Source organism: Pyrus communis, chromosome 10 (genome assembly GCF_041283825.1).
Source record: "Pyrus communis isolate YQ-2024b chromosome 10, ASM4128382v1, whole genome shotgun sequence".
Taxonomy (NCBI): Eukaryota; Viridiplantae; Streptophyta; class Magnoliopsida; order Rosales; family Rosaceae; genus Pyrus; species Pyrus communis.
The window spans coordinates 13,684,035-13,698,853 of NC_142574.1; positions in this window are offsets into that span (position 1 = coordinate 13,684,035).

Consider the following 14,819-nt stretch of genomic DNA (forward strand, 5'->3'; position numbering starts at 1 on the left):
AATTCCTTCCTCGATGGTGATTCTAGATGCATCATTCTTGATTTGTGTGGATCCTTTCGGCCTTATGTCCTTATGCACATCTATGACAAAACAAGAATGAACATCATTAGTATTCTTAATAGATTCAGAAACTTTAAAATTAATCATATCACCACCAAACTCCATAGTTAAGGCTCATTTGGCCACGTTAATCTTGGTGTGAGCTGTTTTCATGAACGGTCGTCCAAGTAAGAGTGGCGATGGTGGAGAGTGGGTTGAATCCTCCATGTCAAGCACATAGAAATCTGCAGGAAAAATCAAGTGGTCCACCTGCACCAGAACATCTTCCAAAACTCCTCTCGGGTATGCATTAGATCGATCAGCTGATTGAATAATGACACCATAATTTTTAAGCTCTCCTAGATTCATAGATGCATAAACAGAGTATGGCATGACATTAATTGATGCACCTAAATCTAGCATAGCATGTTCGAACCTTTTATTACCAATTACACAAGGGATGGTGAAACTACCTGGATCTTTGCATTTAGGTGGTAACTTTCTTTGCAATATTGCAGAGACATTCTCACTTACATGTACCACCTCTTTTTCCTGAATCCGTTTCCTTGTTGTGCAAATCTTTTTCAAAAACTTTGCATACTTCGGTAAGGTGATTGCATTGGCGGTTTCAAAGCCACCCTTTGGATTGACCACCGTAGTGCTTGGTAACTTACCATTTTCACGGAATTGTCCCAAAAATTCTGCCATTTCGCCCATTTGCTTCTTTAGCTCATTAACCTCCTTTGCTTGGTTCTGCATTCCCTGCACCATTGTGGTTAGTAACTGATATGTTTTATCGTCATTCATAGACGTACCTGAGTTGGTTTGGGATGATTGTGCTTGAAGAGGTGGTTGTGGTGCCATTGGCCTTGGAAAGAAACCCGGAGGTTGTCGGAATCTACTTTGTTGGGCAGGTTGTTGTGCATCTCTCCATCTGAAATTTGGGTGGTCTCTCCAACCTGGATTATATGTGTTAGAATATGGATAGTTCCTCGGTTGGTTTTGATTCCCATAGCCCATGGCATTGGCAGATTCCCATCCTCCGTTCTCAATTAATTGAGGGCATTGATCAGATTGGTGTCCTTGAATGGAGCATACACCACAAATTGTAGCTCCTTGCGCTTTGGGGCCCTCCACAAACTGCGACAACATAGATGTAAGGTTAGCCATTTGGGATTGTAACTCAGAAATAGAACATACCTCATTTACATGATGTGGCCGTGGGGTGTCTCTCTGCCCAACACCTTCATATTGTTGTGCATTGAGTGCTCGATTAGCAATGAGAGTTTTGGCATCCCTAGGTGTCTTGTCCACTAGAGCTCCTCCCGCTGATGCATCCAACATTTGTCGTTCAAGTGGTAGAAGACCTTCGTAAAAATATTGAAGAAGTAGCTCCTCCTTCATTTGGTGTTGTGGACATGAAGCAACAAGAGTTTTAAAACGTTCATAATAAGTTGGAAAAGATTCACCTTGGCTTTGCTGAATTCCACTAATCTTCTTGCGAAGAAGAATGACTCGTGATGTCGGAAAGAACTTCTCTAAGAAGGCTCGCTTCATACTCTCCCATGATGTGACAGTGCCGGGAGCCAACTCATACAACCAATCCTTGGCCTTCTCCAACAAAGAAAAAGGAAAAGCCTTCATCTTCAATATGTTGCTGTCCACGTTCACCGGTGTCATACTTGAGCATACGATTTCGAACTCCTTTAAATGCTTATTGGGGTCCTCCATTGATAACCCATGGAACTTGGGTATATGATGTAGCAAGCTGGACTTCAACTCAAATTCATCGGTCTTCTCAGGGGTTGCCCTAGGGTATTGGATGCAAAGAGGGGCTGCATTGGCCAAACCTGAGGCAGAAAGCTCTTTGATGGTTCGATTGTCCACTGCCATGGTTGGTACTTCCTCTTCAACCTCAATTTCAACTTCTTGCTCCTTTAATTCAGGTTCGGGACTAGGAGGATTAGACGCTTGTGATTTCTTTTTCCTTCTCAAAGACCTCTCGAAATCACCGTCAAAGTCAGAGATATGCTCACGAACAGGTTGTGAGCTACGGGTCATAAACTAGTACCTGCACACAAGTAAGAAAATAAAACACACACACACGGTGCAAAACAAATTAAAACAAAACAGAACTGAACAATTTAAACAAGACTCAAGACAAGGGATTAGCAACTTTGCCAATCCCCGGCAACGGCGCCAAAATTTGATGCGAGAATTATACGCACACAAATTAAACCCTATTTGTGACAATTGTAGTAATGATGTAAGTAGGGATCGTTCTAACCGGGGATTAACTAGGGGTGCTAATCTATTTTGAATTGACTTGAAAACACAAAAACTAAATGTAAAGACTCTTAACAAGACTACTATGACTCAGAATAGCTTTGAAAAACTCAAACTGCCTAAAACAATCAAATTGACTCAAACAGAAACTAGAACTTGTTTTAGATGAATTTGAAAGTGTTTATGACTCCAAAAGCTTAAAGACACAAAAATAAAACAAATACGAATGATTAAGACTCAACGAAATATGGGGGAAATGTGTTTGGATGATATTAAATTAAATGGACAGAATATAATTAAAGGCAAAATGTACATATGAATGTGATGAAAATATGGATGATGGAATAGCCAAGGGGTTCTTCTCCACACATGTTACACTTGCATACAAGATTGATGTTCAGTTGGTCTTTCGATAAGTTATGAAATTCAACACCCCGGGTTAATTAGGTCCGCTTAAATTAACCGTCAAGTTTTCCTTAAGTTAATGAATTGGATGGGTTAGCGCAACGCAATTCACCACATTCTCCAAAAGTCCTTTACGTGAAAAGCACAATAAAGATACAATCAAAGATCATTAAGCATTATGAAAACTATAAGTGTTGACGAGGCATTCGTTACTATGATGAGCATGAAACTCGTGCCAAGAATTCATTTAATGCGATTGTTTATAAGCAACCTCCACTACTTGTGAATATAAGTTCATAACGATTAGGTGAAACTCACTTATATTCTAGCGTCATATTCATGCATGAAAATTAAGCGCGCATTCTCAATAAACATACATAAATAAGTTATCAATCAAACGGTTAAACAAATTGAATCCACAACTTATGAAATTCCAACGAAAGTTAATCAATTCATATTGCAAACATAAACATAGTTTCGAATCACCCCTAGCTAAAGGGGGGTTTAGTTCCTCATAACTTTGAAATCAAAGAAACACCTAAACATTCCAACAACTCAAACTTGAATTGTATGAATGTTTAGGCACTCTTCTCTTCCATTCCTCATACGTACAAAACAAAGAGAATTGAATTTAAACATTGAAATCAAAGAAACACCTAAACATTCTAACAACTCAAACTTGAATTGTATGAACGTTTAGGCACTCTTCTCTTCCTCGTTGTTGTAGCACAAGGTCTAAGGAGATGTTTAGGGCTTTAGGTGTATGTGGAATGGAGTGGGGAGTGGTTGGAGATGGAAGCAATGGAGGAGAAAAACTGCAGAAAATGGAAGAGGATGCACGGCATAGAATGGGCAGTTTTGTGTTGGTGTGTTGTGTATGAATTTCTGTGGTGAATGGAATGAATGAATTGTGGCTGCAATGCATGCTTATTTATAGGTAAATGAGAGGGAACATGACAGCTAGGAATAGGTGGAAATGTGGCTGCAAGTTTGGTGAATGATTATGAGTGAATGCATGTGAATGTGGCTAGGTTGGAAAGCTGGAATTGCATGTGGAGTGTGCTGAAATGGAGATGTTTTGCACGGCAAAGGGTGGAATATGTGGCTGCATGTTTGGGTTTGTTTAAAGGGTGCATGTGGGTGAATGTTAGGTTGAAATAATGATGGAAAAACAGCTAGGAAAAGAGGAAATGCATGTGGAAGTGTGGCTGCAAAGAGAAGGAGAAAAGCTGGAATGTGTTGATGTGCAATGCACGGCAAAGGGGGGAGAAATGATGGCAGGTTGTGTATGTGATTGATTTAGGGTGAATGTGCATGTGTTTTAGGTTGTGAAAGCATGTGGATTAGGTGGAAAGAGGTGGGTGTGCATGTGAGTTGAAATGCATGTGTTTAAATGGTTGAAATGTGTAGGTGATAATGAGTATGATAAGTGATAAGTGAATGATATGATAAGTGATAAATGAATGATATGTTAAGTGATAAATGAATGATTATGATAAGTGATAAATGAATGATATGTGGTGATGATAAGTGATGATAGGTGGTTATGATAGTTTGGTCTTTAATTTCGTCCATTCCTTTTGCTCCAAACATAAGCTATCCAATCCAAGTCCGATTTTGCTCCAAAATGCTCCAAAATGCATCTTTTTGCTTCCTTAGCCATATGAACCTAAAAACACACGAAAGAAGCATAAAGGACTAAAATAACTAAAGAAACATAACGTAAATGTACGAGAACAAGCCATTTAAGTCGCATGAATATGCTCCTATCACTCTTCGCAATCCATCTCATCTTCTCCTTCATCAAATTGGGATGTCTTTCTCCCTGGCTTCGTCTATCAAGTTAATTTTTGTACCATTTTAAAGAATGTAGAGATGGAATTTAGGAATCTTTGTACTATTTTTTTTAGGGATGTTGGGTTCTTTCATCAATTATTCCATCTATTTACTTCTCGTTTCTTAAATGAATCTCTCATAATTAAATAAAAAAGTTTTAGAAACCCAAAGAGAGTGGCCAAAACACGTTTGGGCCTTGAATTGGGTTGAAAGAAAAAAAATCAAATTTTGGCCTAAAACAAAGTAGTAATTACAATTACTATACCATGACAACCGAACTACTTGGCATGCCAAAATTCGGTATACCGAAAGTTTGGCACGGTAATGGTAATAGATTTTGTCATACCAAAAATTTGGTATGGTAATTGGTACATGGGTTTTGGTATGGTAATCGTACCAATACCACCCCTAATTACGACAATTAGAAGGGCTACTAATCAACTGAAACTAAAAACTAATTCAACAAAGAAAAAGAAAAAATAGAAAAAAAAAAAAAGAGGAACAACTATTTTTTTTTTTGGGGGGGGGGGGTGGGGTTTGAATGAATTGAATTAAGGTAAACTGAAAATTGAAATTAACCAATAAATAAAGTAAATAGGAACACTGAATTAAAATATGAGAAGGATTTATGGATAAAGGCTTGCTAATGGATTCTTCTCCATCCATGAAACATATGCACACAAATTGATTTCTAGTTGTAAACCGTGAATGACAATGCTCAAAATTAACTGTGAACATCACTATTTTACTCTTATATTTTCTTAAGCTCATTGAATCGGACAAAGCGTCGCACAACTCAAATCGTTCTTCTCAAGTTTTCTAACTATGAACAACATGATAGCAATACATATTCAAAGATCGATAATGTGAAAATTGTAAGTTTTAACAAAGCAATTGTAACTATGAACAACAAGATACTCTTGCAAAAGATTTAACTTAATTTAATCAATGTTCACTTTACTACTTATGAATACAAGTTCATAACGATTAGGTGAACTTCACTTGTATTCTAGCTCCAAATCCATGCACGCAAACTAAGTATGGACCCAATAAACATACAAGAATAAGTTCTCTATAAACTGGATAAGTAAATTACATTCGCATTTTATGAAACACCAATTGGGTGTAATCAATTCATATAAAACATATGTTCGTGGCTTTGAATTCACCTTTAGCTAAAAATAACTTCATTACAATGTTGAGAAAAGAAAATGATAAAAAAATTGAAACAAGTAACAAGGATAGAAACTAAGAACTTCTATAACTTCACAGGAACTGATGAATGGATGAGGTAATGGCTTCTAGAACGGTTTTGCACGGCTAGAATTGTTTGTGAAGGTTGCTACGGTTTTTAGTATGGAAATGGCATGGTTTTGATAAGTTGAAAGGTTGCGGATCTGGAGTTGTCATGCAATGCTTTGCCGACGGCCTTTGGTTTTGACTCATTTGAGTGGGCTTGAATTGGGTGGAACTCTTAGATTAACCGTTAGCTTGATCATGACTTTGTGCATCCTAAACTCGTACATCGTTTGATATCAATTCGAAGGGAGAACTCAAAGAATTCCGTAGAAAATTCCAGCCTGCGCTAACTTGGAATTGAGTTTTGAAGTTTATTTTACAGAAAGCTGACTTCCATATCTTCATGATGATATGGCATGAAACCCAATTTGCTCCGAATAGGTACAGTTTAATCTGGGAAATTGCTAGTGCTGTTGTGATGTGCTGCTTGCGCTGGTTTGCAGTTCAACTGCTTTGTGTGCCAGATTTGAGACCGTTCTTTCTTTTGGAAAATTCTAGAAAAATAAGAATCTTGTAACTCTACTTCTTATCTTTCCAAGCATATGTGACTTGTCATGGAGAAAAATCGGGAAGGCCTTAAAAACTTCATTTTTTCGTGGTTGCGTAGTTTTGATGGGAATGCTGCTTTGACTATCTTTGTACGCATGACTAGAAAAACTAGCTTTGTAGATAATTCTGAAACTTAGGCACATTGATCTTGGGCATCTTAGATTCCATTTCCAATTGGCCTTGAGTCAAAATTCATCTGGAAAGTCAGTTTTTTGTTGCAAATCACTCAAGTGCGCAAGATATGTTTCAGGCATGATTACACCCCCAGAGCTTTTGTGAGAGTAGTTGCCTTAGTCGAAGTGTCTGATGGGCTTGAACTGAGTTGCAATAGATTTCAGGCGAGAGGACTACGAATTGAATTTGAGGTGAAGTGTTGAACCACATGGAGTTCCAAAGTTGAACTTTTATATTTTTTTTTTTCTAGGGGTGACTTGCCCCCAGTGTACTTCTTCCCAACTTGTGACTGTCATGCTCGTCAGAGAGGTTGTGTTGTTGTCAGAGTTATTGGCTACACGAGATAGTGTTGGACTAAGTTAGTCAAACGTCGCAGGATCTTAAAGAAAGAAAGGATGTGCAATCAGCACATATCCCCTTTCAAAAAATGATATCAAATAGTCAGATAAGATACTAAACAAAATAAAGAGAGGTTTTAGAAATCCTTACTTTTGGTGTCTTAAATCCTTACTTTTGGTGTCTTCTGGAAAATTTGGGCCCAGGCCTTGTGATAAGACTCTTCCTCGCATCATATGGAGTCAAGGTTCGTGATTCTTCAATGTGACCGTCATCCTTGTTTTTCTTTTGGCTCACGGATAGGATTTTTACCATCAAATCAACTCCGATTTGGTCCAAAATGGTCTATTTTTAAAGCTTAACACGTCCTCAACAAATCTTCATAAGAAACCTCCCAAGAAATATGCCATCTTGATCTTCAAAATACCCAAAACATCTAGAAAAGTTGCATGGTGGGCCTTCTTTTTTTTGCCACGATCAAACGGTTTGGAATTAAACTATGAAATTTTGATTCGATTATCTTGTAAGACTCACAATTCCACTCCAACTAAAATTACTCCAAAAGTCCTCCATTTGATCACTTTTAGCCCAAGGTAGATTCGCACGTCGATAAAGTGATTTGTACGGGGGAATATGAATTCACTCTCAATGAAAGCATCAATTGTTGGAACCAAATTCACGCGCATCCGCAGACAGAGGTGAGAACCAAGTTGGAATTGTCTATGAATATGGAAAGGACTTCCTACATATCTCTGGAATGGAGAATCAAACCACGGTGTAGTTCTAAGGAAGAATGGTGTAAACCATCCTTGACGAATAGCCTATGGCAAGGCTCCGAGAGATGAGTTCTCCATAGTCATGTCTACCCATAGAAGGAGGCGAAAGGGCCTATGTTAGGTATGGATAGATTAAGTGTGTATATGTCTGAGAACATGGGTAAAGGGAGATGTGTTTGTCTATGGTAGTCTTATAAAGAATAAAGTGACTGTCCCCTGATAAATACTTAGGCTAGTGTATTTATAGGGATCTTAAGTGTCCTTGTAGGGAAGTAATCTTCATCAAATCAGGAGACTATCTAGGAGGAAATCTAGGATAAGCTACCAAATCTTTCTGGAATCTTAATTATGTTGTCTAATCCCTAGAATCTTAATTATGTTGCCTTTTCCTGACGCATGCATTCTTGTTGATTCAGTTTTCGGCCATTGCAATAATTTCCTGTAAGGTTTTACCTAATATCCGACATTAATTAGCTTTTCTTGTTGTTTTTATTTATGCCAGTAATGGATAGTTTTGTAGTACTGAGACAAGTAATATCTTTAAGCTTAGGCCTAGTCTGTCTGACTTCACTTGGTATTCTAACTTTGTTTGACTAAGGCTAGTTCGAGTCTAACTAAGGCTAGTCTGAATCTGATTAGGGCTACTTCGAATCTAACTAAGGCTACTTGGATTTGACTAAGGCTAATCCTCTCTGACTATAAAGTAACATGTTTCGATCCACATCAAGCCTATTAGCTCATTCACCTAAATATCATGTGTTATAGGCATTCAGGTCTTTCTTGTCACCAAAGATACCACATGTCTTCGGTCCAAAAAATCATGGTCCCATACAATTCACTTGGATGCTTATTGGTTTTCCTTTTTGCTGACTCTCACTCATTTTCGTATATTATCCTACCTTATTAGTTTTTCTCTTGGGAATTATTATTAGCACTCCAAAAATCTCATTTGGCACTCCAAACTTCCTATAATTAGAAAGAAACATACACTTCTGAGGAGTGTAGAATAAGATTTTTGGAGTGCTAATAACAGTTCCCTTTCTCTTTCTCTATTTGCAATATTAGGTTTGCAAGGGTGACAAATGCTGCAAAATCTACATATATTGAATCTTTCTAGCATTAGAAATCATGAGGCTTGGTCAACAACACAAGGATAATGCTACTAAGAAGCTTCACCCTTCTCCAAATTGAGTACTGGGTATCAAAAGGTCATTTCAAAAGTTCTTAGGTGGTGGTGCTTCTCCCCCATTGTTGTTCGCATCTCAATACTACCATTTAGTTAGCAGTCCAGATGTAGCTGGTAATAATCCAAAATTTCAAACTTAATTATATTTTCAATTGACTTTCGAATGCCAACTAAAATTTAAAAAAAAAAAAAAAAAGGTCAAGCACAAATATTTTATTGTTAAAAACTTATCTCCTGAGGAAATTTTTAATACTAAATGTTTACTGAAAGCTAATCGCAACTATCAAAAGGCTGTGGCAAACTTAAAGGAAGCCATAAGCTTGTGCATTCAATGTTATAGATGATGATCAAGAGAGTAGGTGCTGCAAATGTGTTTTTACAAGTTGGAAGACTCGAAGTTGGAATGATAATATTGTTCCAATCCATACAATTACAATCTTGTGGAGTGTGAAAGACTTTGAAGTTGGAATGTTTGTTTTACTATGATTCTAATGAAGTTGTTGAACTTTATTTTTTTTATTTTTATTAAATATTGAAAATTTGAAATATTTATTTAAAAAAAAAAAAAAAAAAAAAAAAAAACTGTACCACAAATCGAACCAAATTCAACCTAAATAATAATAAAAAAAAATCAAACGAAAAACTAAACGGAATAGTGACTTTAGTTCGGTTTTTGGTTTTTAGTTTTGATAAAAAACCAAACCGAATCGAACCGAACCTACCTCTATCGTCAATGAGATTTAAATTTGTTATTCTCCTCCAACAAGTGTTTAAAATCATCGTTTAATTTAAATTCTTCAGAAGAAAATTGCACACAAATCAGACTCTAGCCGGTCGAACCTACACATCATTGGTGCTTATGTTCAGGACAACAATGCCGGTAACAAGCCCTTGGTAAAAAAATTCTTGCAAGATTTGTTAAATTTATTCTTAAAATATTAAAATTATATATATATATATATATATATATATATATATAACTAATAATTTCGTGATATATCATAACAAATCCCATTGGAATCCAATCCTCTTCGCCTCCACAATCACCGTCCCCTACTGATTTGTACATTTTTCCGACTACCCAAATGAAGTTATGCCAAAAGATTCAAGCTCGTGTGAAATTTTGACGAGTTAGGACAGAGCCAACCATGCGAAGCTCCCAAAACTGATGTAAACGACCGAATAGGGTTCCTTGGAATCTAACCAATTTAGACTAAGGGTGAGCATGGGCCAAGCTAAGTCCAAATTTGAAGGAATCAGACCAAACTTATTTGGAAATGAAACAAGGTGGGGCAGAGTGGGGCAGGGTAGGGCAAGTCGTTATATTTTTAAAAATAGAATCGAACCTAACACGGCCCATTTGAAATGGCCAGTTTCAACGGGCCCACAAAATCTATTTCCTGATACATCCAATAATTGTTTCGTAAAACATGAATGCGATTTACTTATTTGTTTGATTGATAACTTATTCTTGTATGTTGATTAAGGATGCATACTTAGTTTGCATGCATGAATCTGATGCTAAAATATAAGGGAATTTCACCTAATAGTTATGAACTTATATTTATAAGTAGTGGAAATCACTAGTCATGATTGTGTTAAGTGAATCCATGGCAGAAGTATCATGCAATTCATAGTTACGAATGCCTTGTCAATGCTTATGATTTTCATAGAACTTAATGATCTTTGATATGTATCTCTATCATGCAGTTCATATAGGGAACTTGATAAGAATAATTTGATTGCGTCGCCGAGTCCAATTCAATGAAATTAGGAAAATTTGAGAGTTAATTTGTGCAGCTCACAATTAATTTGGGGCATTGTCATTCATGGTTTATAGGAATAATAACTATAAATCGATTTGTATGCATATGGTTCATGTCTGGAGAAAGACCCTCTAGCTAGCCTTTCACCCTTTAAGTCACCTTAATTTCGTGCAACCTTTACTTAGTTCTGCAACTTATTAGTTTTAAGTCAATTTTCGTCCAAACAAACCCCCCTTTCATGTTTTGAGTCAATTTAGTTAGATTTTCGTCCAAATCACCCCTTAGTGCTTGTTTTGAGTTATTTGAGTCAGTTTAGTTTGTTTTGAGTCAGTTTAAGTTTAGTTTTCTATTTTTGAGTCTAGTTTAGTGATTTAGAGTTTAATTTGTGTAGATTAGCATCCCTCTTGATCCCCGGCCTAGAACGATCCCTACTTTCATATACTACAACTATCAAAAAGAGGGTTTAAGTTTGTATGCTATTTTATATCACATCAGCATAGTGGGAGTATCATATACTACTAAATCAATCACATGGACCAATAGTTGTAATAGGACCAAATTTTTTTAATGAGATTAAAATGCATGCTTATATGTGATGAGACCTAAAAACCCTCAACCAAACGATTATTAAGTTGACAGGCATAAGAGTGCTTTGAACACTTTTTCGAGGCATTTCACCGTGGTAGGCTCCAATCGTCTGTGACTCATACACCGACTTCACCCTATCAAGGGGGAGTACAAAGTATGTGCTTACACTCAAGAGGAGTTTTATACGCACACGATGTTGTGAAGGTAGGCAACGAGAATGATCAACATCATATCATTGTGAGGTTGTTCTTGAACCCCTACCTGAACTTGCATGGTGGGATTGACTTAACTAAGTTCAATGGAGCCAACATCATATCATTGTGAGGCATCATTCTCTAGAGGCCAAATAAGAGGGGTACTTACATGCGATGTAAATGAGTAAGCGTACTCTCTCATTATTATCAATGCTAGCCAACGTCATATCATTGTGAGGTGGGCTTGGTAATAGTGAGTCTCCCATACCCTACTAAGAGTTTCCTCCAAAACTCTCGAATTCCGATAAGGGATATGAAATTCGCCAAAAATAGTGGGTGGTGCTATTTGATTTAAAGACCGAGATCAAATAGCTTAAAATCAATCAATTTATTTTCGTTATGTATTTATGTACCGATATATTTGCAAACGCTATCCAAAACTTGACAAAGAAAAGCCAAAGGCTTTTAGTTTCCGGACTTGGTACCACAATCCCATAGATTGTCTTGAATGGATTGTATATGTACGTAAGTAGTCTCATTCTCACAATCTTCCTATTGATAATGTATCATTGGAAGAACATGTTAGATAAGTCTATCATAAAGAGGACAACACTTTTAGTGTCATAATTCTTCACTTACAAATCGTTGTATGAAGAAATAAGAGTTGTTTTGAACAACCCTTAGTTAACGCAAACTGATGCGAGATTTATACGCACACAAATTAAACCCTCTTTTTGACAATTGTAGTATAAGTATAAGTAGGGATCGTTCTTAACCGGGGATTAGGAGGGATTGCAAATCACTTGGAAACTGACTCAAAAACGTAAAATAAAGTTTAAAACACTAAACTAGACTTAAAGAATGCGAAACTAAACGCTTAAAACACTAAAACAAACCAAAAGACTCAAACATCACCCAAAACACTCAAAACTGCCTTAAAAACACTTTCTGGGCAGTTTTGAGCACTTTGGTGAATTTGGACGAATTTGTGTAACAAATTGAATCAAAACTCTTATAAACACAAACTAAGACACTTTCTAACTAAATTGGACAATAAAGTAAAGGGGGATTGAGTTTTGGACGAAATTAAACTAAATGCACAGATTGCAATTTAAAACAGAATGTAAATATGAATTTGTGATAGAATTTAATGGATGGGAAGCTAGCTAAGGGGTTCATCTCCACACATGTTATACTTGCATATAAAACGATTTCCAATTGCTTTTCCATAAACCATGAATTCTCAACACCCCAAGTTAACCATGATGCACTAATTAACCTTCAAATCTTCCTTATGTCAATGAATTGGATGATGCATGCGACAATTCAAATCATTCTCCAACGGTCCTCAACATGAATGCATAGAAGAGGTACAATGAGAGATCATTATGCTCTATGAAAATTATAAATGTTGACGAGGCAATTGTAACTATGAATGCATGAAACTCTTGCCAAGAATTCATTTAACGCGATTGTTTATAAGCAACCTCCACTACTTGTGAATATAAGTTCATAACTATTAGGTGAAACTCACTTATATTCTAGCGTCATATTCATGCATGAAAATTAAGCGTGCACTCTCAATAAACATACAATAATAAGTTATCAATCAAACAGTTAAACAAATTGAATCCACAACTTATGAAACACAATTAGAAGTAATCAAATCATATTGCAAGCATAAACATATATTTCGAATCCCCCCCCTAGCCAAGGGGGCTTTAGTTCCTCATACGTACAAAACAAAGAGAATTGAAATTAAACATTGAATTCAAAGGAAAAGAAACACCTAAACATTCCAACAACTCAAACTTGAATTGTATGAATGTTTAGGCCCTCTTCTCTTCCTCTTTGTTGTGGCACAAGGTCTAAGGATAGGCTTTGGGGTGGTTTGGAATGGATGGAATGGTTGAATTTCTGGAATGGTGGATGGGGAGTAAGGCACGGCACAAAGGGTGTTGTTGGTGTGAATTTGTGTATGAATGAATCCCCCCCTTTGTGGCTACAATGGATACTTATTTATAGGTGGATGAATGATTAAAAGAGGGAATATGACAGCTAGGAGAATGATTAAAGGGGTGCTGCAAGGTTGGAAATGCATGTGGAATGTGGCTGGAATGAAGGTGTTTTGCACGGCAAAGGGGAGTGCATGTGGCTGATTTGATTTTGGAAGAATGATATTGAAATGGGAAAGCATGTGGCTGCCAACTAGGGTGAATGATTGAAGTGGGAATGCATGTGCAATTGCAAGGGGGAAAGCTGGAAATGGGATATGAAATGCACGGCAATGAAGGGAGATTGATGGAATTGAAAGGTTATGCACGGCAAAGGGATGTTTGGTGCTGGAAATGAATGTGAAAGCATGTGAATTAAAGCTAGGGTGAATGATGATGAATGCATGTGGATTAAAGAGTGAATGGTGGCTGCAATAATGAAGTGGACAACCTGGAAATGCAAGGGGAATGCACGGATTAGAGGATTTGTGTTAGGTGATGGGTGCATGTGTTGAATTGGTGGTGCAATGATGAAAGAATAAGTGCATGTGGCTGAATTGAATGAATGCAAAGTGAATGAATAATGAAATGGGAAAACATGTGCAAGGTTGTAGTTTAGGGTGTTTGAGTGAATGGCTGAGATGGTTTGATGAATGAATGTGTTTAAATGGTTTAAAACAAGAAACAAGGCCCTTCCTTGCACGGCAAGGAAGGGAAACACGGCAAGGGTTTTAATGTTGCAAGGGACATTGTTTTGTGACCTAGAATAGGTAGGAGTCCTTGATATTGCTCAAACATAAGGTCTTTAGGTCTTCAATTTCGTCCATTCCTTTTGCTCCAAGCATATGCTATCCATTCCAAGCCCAATTTTGCTCCAAAATGCTCCAAAATGCACCTTTTTGCTTCCTTAGCCATATGAACCTAGAAACACACGAAAATGGCATAAAGGACCAAAATAACTAAAGAAACACAACGTAAATGCATGAGAACAAGCCAATTAAGTCGCATAAATATGCTCCTATCAAATTCCCCCACACTTAGCTTTTGCTAGTCCTCGAGCAAAACAAACAACTAAACAAAACGAAACAAAACAAAACAAACAAAAGACAATCTAAACCTTCCAACGTTGCCTCAGGGATTTCCAATGCACAAGACATGTTAAAAATCATCATTCCCATAGATTTTAGTCATTTTCACACTTAAGTACATTCTTAATCATAGTCACCACATACTAGTTCACAATTAAGCATTTAAAACCATGTTTTGAATGTAGTAACATGCCTTTAGAGAATTTGCTCAATTCCTTACAAGATATGCACTCAATTTTCACTCAGATTTTCTAACTACACACCCTAATCTAGTTACATGTGAGAAGATTGATGTAAACATGA